The sequence below is a fragment of the Salvia splendens genome, chromosome 15 (genome assembly GCF_004379255.2).
Source record: "Salvia splendens isolate huo1 chromosome 15, SspV2, whole genome shotgun sequence".
Taxonomy (NCBI): Eukaryota; Viridiplantae; Streptophyta; class Magnoliopsida; order Lamiales; family Lamiaceae; genus Salvia; species Salvia splendens.
Genome location: NC_056046.1, coordinates 27,988,186 through 28,003,031, shown reverse-complemented (window position 1 = coordinate 28,003,031; position 14,846 = coordinate 27,988,186). Strand labels below are relative to the sequence as shown.

Here is a 14,846-nt window from a genome sequence, read left to right as displayed (position 1 = left end):
TTTGAAATGACTCATCTCTCTGACCCCTTTTCCTCACGTATTTATAAAAAGTATATGGATGTGGGTCTCGGTTATCAAAGAACGGGTAAAAGTGTATGGGCTCAACTTAGCTAACAAGGGGGGTGCCTTTCTTGACGAGGCGGGTTCGTGGAGCGAAAGAAGAAAAGGCTCAAAGGGTTAAGTCTTAATGCCTTTAGTCGTTACTACTTGTGCAATTTTCATCTAGATATTAAAATTCAACCTCTCGTAAAAATATTTTTCTTTTGTAAAAGTAGTAGAAAGTGTTCTACTTTGGCTTATAACTCACATATAGATGGGCTTCACAGTAAGTTTAAAATTTGAGCATTTCTGTCACGACCGCCCTACTAGGGTATAATAAATGTGGCGATCGCGACTTAAACAGACTTAAATATAACAAGGAAAATAGGCTAGAGTTTCATCCAAAAGGGTTGACAAACATATTAAATGAGTAATTAAGTATAAAACAAGATGAAGACTCGGGTTTAAATAATGAGTTGGGCCGGAAATTAATATTCAAGGAAAAGATTAAGAGTTTGACATTATCCAACAAGACTTTAAAAATCCAATAACCGAACAAATTCAAGTTCAAGCCCAATAGCTAATAATTAAAAGAAATATCGCAGCGGAAACGACCAAGAGAAAGAGTGAAATCATGTGTGAAGACACGACGACACTCGGAGTTTCAAGACAATACTATCAATTTGTTTAGTTGGCTCAACACCGCCAACCGCTCGTCGCCGCTCAACCTGCACATAAGGAGAACACATGCAGGACTGAGTACTTATAAAAATACTCAGTGGACTTATGCCGAAAACATTTTCATAAAAAAAATTGTTATTTATCATGCCACACGTAAGTAACCATCGGGGTTTAGCTTTAGAAAGGCCCGAGGCACTCAAAATCATTTCCCATTGTAAAAGTCGATTGATCAGTCTTTTTTCCATAGACGTTAGCCATATCTGCCAATACATGACAAGGAATGCGGCCGCAAACCAGGTCACTAGACCGGCCAGCCCGTACTCTAGCACACGATCTACCATAGGTGTACACTAATCCAAGTAGGGTTTGTGGCCCTACGAGGATCCGGATTTGATTTAAATGATAGTGGCAAAAGCCACATCAGATAGGCACGTAAAAACAAATCAAGGCATGATAATCATAGTTATTTCCATCGATAAAACATTAGGACATAGTTCTTATTTAAAAGAGAGCCCACCTCGACCCTTTAGACCTTAAGTACTTCTTTCCCTTTGTTATCACGCTTCGTGCACGAGTTATCACCTTTGATAATAGCATGTATCACCAATCAGTCCCAAACATTGACTCATAATTATGCAAGTCCCCACGTTTTTCCTTTATCCCCATCAACAAAAGGAAACACACCATAGCATACATCCTTGAATAACACATCACTTCATCATAGAGTGGTTCTTAAGAATTTATATAAATCATGTATATCATTTCACATAACAACATAGTTGCTTTTGTAAAGATAGAAATCTGACAGCACTGCGACATCATTTTGTAAAAATCATTAAAAATTCACACGACTTCCGTTGGGGCTAAAGTTTTACCACACTGCAGTAGACTCATCAAATAACTTCCAGTTTAAAAATCACGTCAAAACAACCTTTTTAGGTCTGTTGAATTGAAAGCGTAACCTACTGGTTGGGAAAACATTTTCGGGCAGAACTGCGCAGTTAACTTCAAAAATTCACCAAACATTCATCTTTCGTACAAATAGGTTGAAATTCATACACAACACAGAAGACACCATGGAGTTTACTCAGAAAAAAAGAATCGGACAAAAAGGAGTTCATTTGGTTGGTTAAAAACGCGTCGGAACCTACTGTCCGAACTCACAGTTTTTCATGTTTCAAAATTTTAATTAGGGTTCTATCCCCATTCATTCAAACACAACCTTTTCATGCTTCTAACACACACATATGCTTAAAAGAGCCTTCACACTCATGGTTGCATATGATCACACATTATTCACCAATGATTTATTTAGACTTCACAAAATTGCATTCAAAATGCATACACACATACAAACACAAGTTTCCCCATCGATTAAACCCTTAGATTTGAAATCCCTACACTCACTAGATGCATGAGGGAAACAAAAGAAAAGTTGGGATGGAGAGGATGGAGAATAGAGGTTTGATTGTACCTTCTTTGATTAAAACGATCGGTAGAACAAATATAAATCCCGATTCTTCAACAACTCTTGGCAAGAATGGAAGAGTGGAGTAGAAGAACAAGTGGAGAGGATTGGAGAGGGGAGATGGGCGTGTGGAGGGAGAGAGAGACGTGAGTTTTGGGGGCTAGGTTTAGGTTTTGGGTTTAGTCTTCCCTTCCTATTTATAGGATTAGAATAGGCTTTCAAAATAATTAGGAAGATTTGGAGAATTAATTGCATGAATATTTGAAAGAGATTAGGGGAGATTTGGGGGAGGGAATTAACGTGAATTTGGGGGGGAGTAAGGTGAGATTTTCAAAAATCATGGCTAATTAATTAGCCTATGATTTTATTTGGTATTTCATGGAGTAGAATAAAATAATACGGAGCAGAAAAATTAATAACAAATCCTCCCACAATATGGAAATAGGCGTGTGATTTTAGCCCCTCCCACAAGGAAAATTTTCCAAATTTTCTAATGGAATAAAGTAGGCAAAATTGGCTAGAATATTTATTATTTATTCATGGAAAGAAATAAGTAAGGAATCAATTTTATAATAATTAATTCCTCCTCTCCCAAAAATTAGGAGATTTCGAAAATCTCCATGGACAACTCATAGGGGTCGAAATTTCCATGGAGGAAATAAAGAATAATTGGCTTTGGATTTAATTTGGATAATTATCCCAAGCAATTAATTAAATCCAGGAAAAATAGAATTCCTCTCCAACAATTCATAGTGGTCGAAAATTCTAAATAAAAAGGCAAGATGAAAATTGATGATTCTATTTAAATCTCACTCCCCGAAATAAAATATAATTTACGTCAATATATTTCATTCCGCATCAATTAATTAAGGCCACATCATCAATCAACGAATTTGACTCGGTCAAATCAAAATTAGGTCACCAACGCAAATACATAACAATTCATCATTTAATTGCGGCAATCAAACTAATCAATGCAAACGTCTTAGGGTTCGAAAAGTGGGGCGTTACATCCTACCACTCTTAAAAGAAATTTCGTCCCGAAATTTGGTACTCTCATGGGAAGAGTTCTGGGTACAGTTCCATCATCTGGTCCTCAAGCTCCCACGTGGCTTCTACGTGCCCGTGGTTTCGCCAAAGTACCTTCACGTAAGCAACCGGTTTATTTCTCACGTTCTGGACCTTTCGGTCTAAAGTCATTTGGAGTCTCTCGTAGCTCAAGTCCGGGTTCAACGCGACTTCTTTGTAGTGAAACACGTGCTTTGGGTCAAACACGTATTTCCGCAACTGCGACACATGAAAGACGTTGTGCACGTTTCCAAGGCTTGGAGGTAGCGCCAGTCGGTACGCAACAGGACCCACTCCTTCGAGGATTTCATAAGGCCTAATAAATAGCGGTTTCAATTTTTACTTAACACCAAAACGCGTTATCTCTTTCGACGGGGATACCTTGAGAAAGACCTTGTTGCCCGCTTGAAATTGCAAGTCAGTTCGTCGGACATCCGCGTACGACTTTTGTCTGTCCTGAGCTACTTTGATCTTTTCACGAACTTGTCGAACAATTTTAATCGTTTCTTTAACTGCATCAGGTCCAAGTACTCTTCGTTCTCCAACTTCGTCCCAAAAGAGCGGCGATCTACACTTTCTTCCATACAAGGCTTCGTACGGCGCCATGTTTATCGTTGCCTGGAAACTGTTGTTGTAGGCGAACTCAATTAGTGGTGCGGACTCCCAACTTTCTCCTCGGTCTAACACCACGGCTCTCAACATATCCTCAAGGGTTTGGATCGTTCTTTCGGATTGTCCGTCCGTTTGCAGGTGAAACGCTGTGCTAAAGTTCAGTCGAGTGTCTAGCTCACGTTGTAGGCTGATCCAAAATCTTGATGTGAATTTCGGGTCACGGTCAGACGTGATCGTCACTGGGACTCCATACAGTCGCACTATTTCCTGTATGTAGATCTGAGCTAGCTTGCTCGATCCATGCGTTACGGGAATCGGTAGGTGAGTCGGTCTATAATTACCCAAATGTCGGTGTTCCCTTTAAGAGTCCTTGGCAAACCCGTCACGAAATCCATATCGATGTGTTCCCATTTCCACTCGAGAATTTCTAGTGGTTGCAACTTTCCGTAGGGTCGTTGATGTAGAGCCTTCACCTGTTGGCAGGCTAAGCAACGCTCTACAAATGCCGCTATATCCCTCTTCATACCGTTCCACCAAAAGGACTTCTTCAAGGCTTGGTACATTTTCGCACTTCCTGGGTGGGCGGTGTAAGGAGTCTCATGTGCTTCGCTGATCACTTCGTTTTTGAGCTCCTCGTCATCCGGTATGCATAGTCGTCCTTTGAAGGTAAGAGTCTTCTTCACTAAAGTTTCCAGATTCGCCGGTTCGCACTTCTACACGAATCTCCTCTAGTTTCGCATCCATCCGTTGTGCTTTAATAATTCTCGTCCTTAGATCAGGTTCAACAACTAAAGTGGCGATTCACGCTTTCACTATTTCAGGTGCTCTCACAACTTCCAAATGCATCTTACTAAGCTCGCGGACCAGGCTTTCTTCTTTGGTGAGAAACGTGGCCAGTTGGGAATGACCCTTCCGGCTCAAGGCATTTGCCACTACATTTGCCTTGCCAGGTTGGTAATTGATGCCACAGTCATAATTCTTCACCAATTCGAGCCATCTTCGTTGTCCCATGTTTAAATCCTTTTGCTCGAAGAAATTTTTTTTTTCAGGCTTTTGTGATCCGTAAAGATCTCGCATCGAACTCCGTAGAGGTGATGCCTCCAAATCTTTAAGGCGTGTACCACTACTGCTAACTCCAAGTCGTGGGTTGGGTAGTTTAACTCGTGTGGCTTCAATTATCGTGATGCGTAGGCAATCACTTTGTTGTTTTGCATCAAAACATATCCAAGTCCCACATTCGAAGCGTCAGTGTAGACCACGTAGTTCATTATAGGCTATGGCACAACTAAGATTGGCGCGGTGGTCAGTTTCTCCTTCAAAAGATAAAAACTTGCCCACACTCTAGGGTCCAATTGACTTTTACCCCCTTCTAGAGTTGCTGGGTCATGGGTCTCGCTATCTTGAAGAATCCCTCGATGAAACGTCGGTAGTATCCCGCCAACCCGAAGAAACTACGGATTTCACTCGGCGTTTTCGGCGATTTCCAATTTTGTACAGCCTCGACCTTTGCTGGGTCCACTTGAATTCCATCAGCCTTCACGATATGACCAAGAAAGTTCACTCAATTCAACCAGAACTCACACTTACTAAACTTGGCATATAACTTTTTCTTCTGCAACGTCTCCAACACCGTTCGCAGGTGCCATCCATGCTCCTCCTCGTTCTTCGAGTATACCAACATATCATCGATGAAAACTAACACAAACTTATCGAGATACTCGTGGAAAACTCGATTCATCAAGTCCATGAAAACTGGCATCACAACACTCTCATAATGGCCATAACGAGTTTGAAAAGTAGTCTTAGGCACATCCTCTTGTCGGACCTTCAGTTGATGATATCTCGACCTCAAGTCCATCTTTGAAAATACTCCAGCTCCTCGAAGTTGGTCGAATAGGTCATCTATCCGCGGCAGTGGATACTTGTTTTTTAGGGTCATTTTGTTCAATTCTCTATAGTCGATACACATCCTCATTGACCCATCTTTCTTCTTGACAAACTGCACAGGAGCGCCCCATGGTGAGGCACTGGGCCTAATGAAACCCAGGTCCATAAGCTCTTGAAGTTGTATCTTGAGTTCTTCTAACTCTTTAGGCGCCAATCGGTACGGTGCCTTGGACACAAGTGCCGACCCTGGCTCTAGGTCGATTGTGAACTCCAGTTGTCGATCTGACGGTGGTCCAGGCAAAGTTTTGGGGAAAACGTCGGGAAATTCTCATACAACGGCAACATCTTCCACTTTCCTTTCTCCTACCTCCTCTCATTGTAGATAGGCAAGATAGGCGGGATGCCTCTTTCTTACCATCGTACTAGCTTGGAGCGCGGAGATGATAGATGTTCGTCGGTTCATCGAGATTCCATAGTATATGGTGGGTACCTTCCCCGGGGCTTGCAGAGATAACTGTCTCTCCTTACAACGAATCGTCGCAAAAAATTCGTGGTTAACCAAACCATTCCTAGAATTACGTCGATATCCCCCATCGCCATAACTTGCAAATTGTGAGCGACTAACTTAAGTTCTCCAAAGAAAATTTCTATTAACTCTCCTCGTTTTGTCTTCCAACTCCCACACAATTTTCTAATATTCATGGTATTATCACACATTTCTTTTCTCGATCGTCTCGTCGTCCCGTGGCTCTTTCTCGTCACCTTTCATATGTTCTCTCTTGTTGACGATATTTATTTTGTGCAATAAACTCTATGAAGGGGCTTGTACTTCCTCTACAATTTCCTCGCACGATGGTGACCTTAAATACATCTTCTCATATTCTTTACTCACTTATCGTTCGATCGATCATTCACTCATATATGTATCTCGTCGGTTATGTAGACGCTTCTGGTTGGTGTGTCATTTTTGAGCATGTCTGACTATAGAAACTTATCCCTTGTGTATATCCGAGTCGACTACTGCATTTCCCTACCGTCTAGCATCAAGGATTCGAAATTTGACCCAACAGTCTTACTTGGATATGAACATATTTCAAATTGTTGCAACATTGCTAAGGATGTCTTTAGTCGGGGAGGCTCCAAAATTAATCAAGGAAACAAGAACAACAATGCAATGATTGAGTTCCATTGGACTCAACCCGTCCATTCTAAGAATTAAATGGTTTAGAGGTATCAAATAAAACCTATGGAGATTTGAGAATTTACTTCTGATGAGAGTTCGGAAGAACATGAGATAGGTCATGGAAATAGGATGAAACTGCAAAAATTCTCAAATTCCATAGCCGACTGCTAGATCACAATTTGCAAAAATTCCGGACAGCAGTGAATGATATCGTTCAAACATGTCAAGGCCTAAAATAATCAGTCGCGGCAGGATTTAGATACATGGACAAATGTCATGAAGTAGTACAAATGATGGTTCAACAACATCATGTTATTGGAAAAAGATGAAATCACATCTATGGGTTCGCGGGTTTGTTAAAGACAACTCAAAGTGAATGGAACTTTTCAGAAATTTAACACGATCAACCCGTTAAGGAAGAAGAGAACGTGATAGCCTTAACTTGGTGTTGCAGAAAGAAAAAAAACATTGAGTATGAAGCAATATATGTAGTGAAACCGAGCTAAAAAGAATTTTACTTCTGCAAGAAAGAACTTGCCACATACATGGTTACAAAATAAAGAGGTGAGCTAGTAGTTCCAAGAAGAATATTCCATCCTTTGAAGAAAACATGTCTAAAGGTGTGGTCATACTGAAGGTCATAACTGCAAACAACCTTAGGAATGAAGTTCAATGATGGAAGTTCATAAGGTCAAAATATTGTGCTTGTGAATGATGAATCAAAGGAGACTACTCAATCAAGCTATCCAACGTTACAAAGGCAAACACAAACTTTCGAGACAAGTGAGTCATGACTCGATATAGGAAAAAAAATAATGGACATTACTTGCAAATTGGGAGTCAACCAAGGTGTTTAAATAGACAAGGGCTCACGTTTATTCAAAACGTCCCGAAAAGAACTTAGAATCCAAGTAAGTACTGTTGATTTAAAAAAATCGTTCATTCTAGCTACGAGGGTCGCACTCCCTCGCACATTTTTCGCGAGCCTGAACATGGTAACATCGTTCTATGAAATCGTGGATTCCAAGTTGAGATTCATCGTATCGTCGAAATTAATAACATTTTTTTGATGGTCGCATCTTCAAAGTCTTCTTGCCATGCTACGTAGTTTTTGAAATGCATTACCGTTGTACACGTGGTCTTAAGGTGTCGTAAACGTCGTCGTATTTGTGTCACATCGCCACTTTTGCATGGTATACAAGACTGCATAGTTTTATTAGATCTTAGGCATGATCTCGCCATTGTGAGGATACACCAAAGTTCGAAATATATACTTTCATTGGTTTTATCACTCAGGAAAGTGATATTGCAGTTGTCAACTTACTACTAAGTTCTAGCACGTTCAAACTGGCCTATCTCTTAGGCACTCTTTAATTTCAACCATAGCTTGAAGCCTCGTATTTTAACGTATATCTTATCATTACCTAACTCAAGCTTCATATGGCTCCTACGTTTGCAACAAGGTTCAAAAGTTCCACATTTCACTTTAATAGTGGTTCTATACGATACCTCGTACTTCATCGGTCATGAATTTTCACCACATAAACGTCATACATATATTGCACAATCAACACATTTATTCTTATGAATCATTTGGTGTTCCATAACATAACAAACATCGTACATTAATATATGTGAATAGCAACACTCAGTCAATCAATCATCCATGGAATAACATTTCATAAATCATGCAGTTCATGCTCATCTGTATCACAATCACAACTCGCAACTACACGCGTATCATGCTTTGCATTTCACAGTTTCATAGTCATGAAACTTTAACCGCCTAGGCATAAAATTTTGTCCTTCATGGAAACAACATATATTTTGTTCAAGTAAAATTTGCAGTTCTGTGGACGTAATAGAAAATCTCAACATCAACCAATACAAGTTCATAATCATGCTTTGATATCCAGCACATTCAACGCCATCATGCCTCACTGTTAAACAAAAGCAATTGTATAATCTCATAGTGTCTCCCGGTTCATATCTTCACAACCTTTTCCAAAAGCCATAGTATTTACTTATTTCCCACATGGGTTGTTTCATAGTGCAATCAAGTAATCACACTCATACTTCACGTTTCACAATTCATGTAATTTCAATCATTTAGAATTTCATCTATCCAAACCCATAGAGGTCCAATCACATATTCGCTGATTTTTCCTTATCGGGGTGTGCACAACATTATTCATCATTTTTGGCATAGTCGTATTAAGCAATTTCATATCCATGTATTTTCATCATCCCACACTTCCAAACAACATTTTCAAGGACATCATATTATCTTTGATTTCCATCGAAATAGTTTCATTTTCCACCAGAGGAATATCCCCATCACACTTTCCAATATTTCACAGGTTCAGGTCAAACTTATTGAAACGCTTGTTACCTCATTCTTCGTGGTTGGGCGGAGACGAGTCGTGGTGTTGAGCCTTCGATGATTATCAATTTGTCAAATTACACATGAATAGACTTTGACTCAACAAGACTCTTGGGTCCAGAGCGGAAAGAACTGAGGCTCTGATACCAAACTGTCACGACCGCCCTACTAGGGTATAATAAATGTGGCGATCGCGACTTAAACAGACTTAAATATAACAAGGAAAATAGGCTAGGGATTCATCAAAAAGGTTTGACCAACATATTAAATGAGTAGTTAAGTATAAAACAAGATGAAGACTCGGGTTTAAATAATGAGTTGGGCCGGAAATTAATATTCAAGGAAAAGATTAAGAGTTTGACATTATCCAACAAGACTTTAAAAATCCAATAACCGAACAAATTCAAGTTCAAGCCCAATAGCTAATAAGTAAAAGAAATATCGCAGGGGAAACGACCAAGAGAAAGAGTGAAGTCATGTGTGAAGACACGACGACACTCGGAGTTTCAAGACAATACTATCAATTTGTTTAGTTTGCTCAACACCGCCAACCGCTCGTCGCCGCTCAACCTGCACATAAGGAGAACACATGCAGGGCTGAGTACTTATAAAAATACTCAGTGGACTTATGCAGAAAACATTTTCATAAAAAAAATATTTATCATGCCATACGTAAGTAACCATCGGGGTTTAGTGAAGTCATGCCAAAATCATTTCCCATTGTAAAAGTCGACTGATCAGTCATTTTTCCATAGACGTTAGCCATATCTACCAATACATGACAAGGAATGCGGCCGCAAACCAGGTCACTAGACCGGCCAGCCCGTACGCTAGCACACGATCTACCATAGGTGTACACTAATCCAAGTAGGGTTTGCGGCCCTACAAGGATCTGAATTCAATTTAAATAATAGTGGCAAAAGCCACATCAGATAGGCACGTAAAAACAAATCAAGGCATGATAATCATAGTTATTTCCATCGATAAAACTTTAGGACATAGTCTTTATTTAAAAGAGAGCCCACCTCGACCGTTTAGACCTTAAGTACTTCTTTCCCTTTGTTATCACGCTTCGTGCACGAGTTATCACCTTTGATAATAGCATGTATCACCAATCAGTCCCAAACATTGACTCATAATTATGCATGTCCCCACGTTTTTCCTTTATCCCCATCGACAAAAGGAAACACACCATAGCATACATCCTTAAATAACACATCACTTCATCATAGAGTGGTTCTTAAGCATTTATATAAATCATGTATATCATTTCACATAACAACATAGTTGCTTTTGTAAAGATAGAAATCTGACACCACTGCGACATCATTTTGTAAAAATCATTAAAAATTCACACGACTTCCGTTGGGGCTAAAATTTTACCAAACTGCAGTAGACTCATCAAATAACTTCCGGTTTAAAAATCACGTCAAAATAACCTTTTTAGATCGGTCGAATTGAAAGCGTAACCTACTGGTCGGGAAAATATTTTCGGGCAGAACTGCGCAGTTAACTTCAAAAATTCATCTTTCGTACAAATAGGTTGAAATTCATACACAACACAGAAGACACCATGGAGTTTACTCAGAAAAAAAGAATCGGACAAAAAGGAGTTCATTTGGTTGGTTAAAAACGCGTCGGAACCTACTGTCCGAACTCACAGTTTTTCATGTTTCAAAATTTTAATTAGGGTTCTATCCCCATTCATTCAAACAGAACCTTTTCATGCTTCTAACACACACATATGCTTAAAAGAGCCTTCACACTCATGGTTGCATATGATCACACATTATTCACCAATGATTTATTTAGACTTCACAAAATTGCATTCAAAATGCATACACACATACAAACACAAGTTTCCCCATCGATTAAACCCTTAGATTTGAAATCCCTACACTCACTAGATGCATGAGGGAAACAAAAGAAAAGTTGGGATGGAGAGGATGGAGAATAGAGGTTTGATTGTACCTTCTTTGATTAAAACGATCGGTAGAACAAATATAAATCCCGATTCTTCAACAACTCTTGGCAAGAATGGAAGAGTGGAGTAGAAGAACAAGTGGAGAGGATTGGAGAGGGGAGATGGGCGTGTGGAGGGAGAGAGTGACGTGAGTTTTGGGGGCTAGGTTTAGGTTTTGGGTTTAGTCTTCCCTTCCTATTTATAGGATTAGAATAGGCTTTCAAAATAATTAGGAAGATTTGGAGAATTAATTGCATGAATATTTGAAAGAGATTAGGGGAGATTTGGGGGAGGGAATTAACGTGAATTTGGGGGGGAGTAAGGTGAGATTTTCATAAATCATGGCTAATTAATTAGCCTATGATTTTATTTGGTATTTCATGGAGTAGAATAAAATAATACGGAGCAGAAAAATTAATAACAAATCCTCCCACAATATGGAAATAGGCGTGTGATTTTAGCCCCTCCCACAAGGAAAATTTTCCAAATTTTCTAATGGAATAAAGTAGGCAAAATTGGCTAGAATATTTATTATTTATTCATGGAAAGAAATAAGTAAGGAATCAATTTTATAATAATTAATTCCTCCTCTCCCAAAAATTAGAAGATTTCGAAAATCTCCATGGACAACTCATAGGGGTCGAAATTTCCATGGAGGAAATAAAGAATAATTGGCTTTGGATTTAATTTGGATAATTATCCCAAGCAATTAATTAAATCCAGGAAAAATAGAATTCCTCTCCAACAATTCATAGTGGTCGAAAATTCTAAATAAAAAGGCAAGATGAAAATTGATGATTCTATTTAAATCTCACTCCCCGAAATAAAATATAATTTACGGCAATATATTTCATTCCGCATCAATTAATTAAGGCCACGTCATCAATCAACGAATTTGACTCGGTCAAATCAAAATTAGGTCACCAACGCAAATACATAACAATTCGTCATTTAATTGCGGCAATCAAACTAATTAATGCAAACGTCTTAGGGTTCGAAAAGTGGGGCGTTACATCCTACCACTCTTAAAAGAAATTTCGTCCCGAAATTTGGTACTCTCATGGGAAGAGTTCTGGGTACAGTTCCATCATCTTGTCCTCAAGCTCCCACGTGGCTTCTACGTGCCCGTGGTTTCACCAAAGTACCTTCACGTAAGCAACCGGTTTATTTCTCACGTTCTGGACCTTTCGGTCTAAAGTCATTTGGAGTCTCTCGTAGCTCAAGTCCGGGTTCAACGCGACTTCTTTGTAGTGAAACACGTGCTTTGGGTCAAACACGTATTTCCGCAACTGCGACACATGAAAGACGTTGTGCACGTTTCCAAGGCTTGGAGGTAGCGCCAGTCGGTACGCAACAGGACCCACTCCTTCGAGGATTTCATAAGGCCTAATAAATAGCGGTTTCAATTTTTCCTTGACACCAAAACGCGTTATCTCTTTCGACGGGGATACCTTGAGAAAGACCTTGTTGCCCGCTTGAAATTGCAAGTCAGTTCGTCGGACATCCGCGTACGACTTTTGTCTGTCCTGAGCTACTTTGATCTTTTCACGAACTTGTCGAACAATTTTAATCGTTTCTTTAACTGCATCAGGTCCAAGTACTCTTCGTTCTCCAACTTCGTCCCAAAAGAGCGGTGATCTACACTTTCTTCCGTACAAGGCTTCGTACGGCGCCATGTTTATCGTTGCCTGGAAACTGTTGTTGTAGGCGAACTCAATTAGTGGTGCGGACTCCTAACTTTCTCCTCGGTCTAACACCACGGCTCTCAACATATCCTCAAGGGTTTGGATCGTTCTTTCGGATTGTCCGTCCGTTTGCAGGTGAAACGCTGTGCTGAAGTTCAGTCGAGTGTCTAGCTCACGTTGTAGGCTGATCCAAAATCTTGATGTGAATTTCGGGTCACGGTCAGACGTGATCGTCACTGGGACTCCATACAGTCGCACTATTTCCTGTATGTAGATCTGAGCTAGCTTGCTCGATCCATGCGTTACGGGAATCGGTAGGTGAGTCGGTCTATAATTACCCAAATGTCGGTGTTCCCTTTAAGAGTCCTTGGCAAACCCGTCACGAAATCCATGTCGATGTGCTCCCATTTCCACTCGGGAATTTCTAGTGGTTGCAACTTTCCGTAGGGTCGTTGATGTAGAGCCTTCACCTGTTGGCAGGCTAAGCAACGCTCTACAAATGCCGCTATATCCCTCTTCATACCGTTCCACCAAAAGGACTTCTTCAAGGCTTGGTACATTTTCGCACTTCCTGGGTGGGCGGTGTAAGGAGTCTCATGTGCTTCGCTCATCACTTCGTTTTTGAGCTCCTCGTCGTCCGGTATGCATAGTCGTCCTTTGAAGGTAAGAGTCTTCTTCACTAAAGTTTCCAGATTCGCCGGTTCGCACTTCTACACGAATCTCCTCTAGTTTCGCATCCATCCGTTGTGCTTTAATAATTCTCATCCTTAGATCAGGTTCAACAACTAAAGTGGCGATTCGCGCTTTCACTATTTCAGGTGCTCTCACAACTTCCAAATGCATCTTACTAAGCTCGCGGACCAGGCTTTCTTCTTTGGTGAGAAACGTGGCCAGTTGGGAATGACCCTTCCAGCTCAAGGCATTTGCCACTACATTTGCCTTGCCAGGGTGGTAATTGATGCCACAGTCGTAATCCTTCACCAATTCGAGCCATCTTCGTTGTCCCATGTTTAAATCCTTTTGCTCGAAGAAATTTTTTTTTTCAGGCTTTTGTGATCCGTAAAGATCTCGCATCGAACTCCGTAGAGGTGATGCCTCCAAATCTTTAAGGCGTGTACCACTGCTGCTAACTCCAAGTCGTGGGTTGGGTAGTTCAACTCGTGTGGCTTCAATTATCGTGATGCGTAGGCAATCACTTTGTTGTTTTGCATCAAAACACATCCAAGTCCCACTTTCGAAGCGTCAGTGTAGACCACGTAGTTCATTATAGGCTATGGCACAGCTAAGATTGGCGCGGTGGTCAGTTTCTCCTTCAAAAGATAAAAACTTGCCCACACTCCGGGGTCCAATTGACTTTTACCCCCTTCTAGAGTTGCTGGGTCATGGGTCTCGCTATCTTGAAGAATCCCTCGATGAAACGTCGGTAGTATCCCGCCAACCCGAAGAAACTACGGATTTCACTCGGCGTTTTCGGCGATTTCCAATTTTGTACAGCCTCGACCTTTGCTGGGTCCACTTGAATTCCATCAGCCTTCACGATATGACCAAGAAAGTTCACTCAATTCAACCAGAACTCACACTTACTAAACTTGGCATATAACTTTTTCTTCTGCAATGTCTCCAACACCGTTCGCAGGTGCCATCCATGCTCCTCCTCGTTCTTCGAGTATACCAACATATCATCGATGAAAACTAACACAAACTTATCGAGATACTCGTGGAAAACTCGGTTCATCAAGTCCATGAAAACTGGCATCACAACACTCTCATAATGGCCATAACGAGTTTGAAAAGTAGTCTTAGGACATCCTCTTGTCGGACCTTCAGTTGATGATATCTCGACCTCAAGTCCATCTTTGAAAATACTCCAGCTCCTC

General features: G+C 40.5%; 1 long non-coding RNA gene across 1 annotated transcript; it reads right to left on the bottom strand.

The window, feature by feature from the left end:
- Window positions 1-677: 677 nt before the first annotated feature.
- LOC121768361 lies at window positions 678-11,362 on the bottom strand. The gene is made up of 3 exons (XR_006043357.1): window positions 11,293-11,362; window positions 10,347-10,411; window positions 678-767 (listed from the first exon to the last, which is right to left on the bottom strand). It is a non-coding gene; the product is annotated as an uncharacterized LOC121768361 (long non-coding RNA).
- Between the last annotated feature and the right edge of the window lie 3,484 nt (window positions 11,363-14,846).